The sequence below is a fragment of the Nicotiana tabacum genome, chromosome 12, assembly GCF_000715075.1.
Source record: "Nicotiana tabacum cultivar K326 chromosome 12, ASM71507v2, whole genome shotgun sequence".
Taxonomy (NCBI): domain Eukaryota; kingdom Viridiplantae; phylum Streptophyta; class Magnoliopsida; order Solanales; family Solanaceae; genus Nicotiana; species Nicotiana tabacum.
In genome coordinates this window covers 14,779,527-14,780,679 of record NC_134091.1, presented here as the reverse complement: position 1 = coordinate 14,780,679, position 1,153 = coordinate 14,779,527, and the positions used below count along the sequence as shown (strand labels likewise).

Sequence of the window (1,153 nt, the reverse complement as noted above, 5' to 3'; positions counted from 1 at the left end):
ACGAAAATTAGTCAATTCATAAAATATTACCAATATTATCCAATTAGCTATTTGCAACAAAAAAAAAAGTATCAAAATTTTGCTTTCTTTTGAGTGGATGTTGTTGGAATAGATTGGATACATCTTAAGGAGTTTAAATCTCAGTTTTGGGATGATTTGGTAGAGTTTTGAGGTAATTTTAATCGAAAATTCGAAATAGAAGATAAAATATGAAAAATGATGATATGTGTATCACATATGTATCATATTCGTGTCAAATGTGTATTACAAGTATATCCATGTATATATGTGTGTGAGATACATGCGTGATATATGTTTGATACGTGTGCCGCAGAAGAATTTTTAAAACTCGATTTTAACAAGGAATTTTGATACCAAATCAGTCAATTACCTCCGATCTTCCTCAAATTTTGTATATTGACTCATCTATATGTTTTCAATAGATTTCAATCATAACTATTGAAAAAGGTCCCTTTTTGCTTAGATTTTGGAATCTTGTATTTTTTTTTTTGTTTTATCACCTTGTTTGCTATCTTATTCATTCCTTTCCGTCTTGCATCTAATGTTGTTGATCACGCTTAAAAGATGGAGGGAGATCTTTGTGTGTGATTCTTAAAGAGAAAGAATCCTTATTCATTTGAATTTTTAATTTTTATATGTGCTTGACTAGTTTTAATAAGTTTATGATTAATGGCAAGAAGTTGGTAACTTAGAAATTATTTGAGACATTTATGTAAGATTCTATCAGAAGAACTCAGTCTGGGACCTGGCAAAGGACTAGAATCAGATATTGAAGTGAGTTAGCAGTCATTAGTTCGAAAATATCCGATAAAATTAGAATGATACAAAGAAGATAGACCATAACATGGCCCTTGCACGAGAATAACACACACAAATTGAGACATGGTCCAAATTAACAATAAAAAATAAAAAGTTTAGCAGCCATTACATGGAATTATAGGCAAATTCTTTTAAGGCGACTAGGAAATAGGTACGCGTACTGTGCCATTTTGGAGTTTGGACTACCAACAGAAGTCAAAGCCTAAAAGTGTATAGGTCTATACAATTGATGTCTTTGGTGAGACCCATCATCTTTTATCTCCTAGTACAATCTTTCACTTCAGTGTTTACCAAATAATTAACTTACCATTTG

The 1,153-nt window shown here is 31.0% G+C and overlaps 1 pseudogene; it reads left to right on the top strand.

Annotated features, from left to right (window-relative positions):
- The first annotated feature begins 809 nt into the window (after positions 1-809).
- On the top strand, positions 810-918 carry LOC142167625 (U6 spliceosomal RNA; annotated as a pseudogene).
- Positions 919-1,153: the final 235 nt, after the last annotated feature.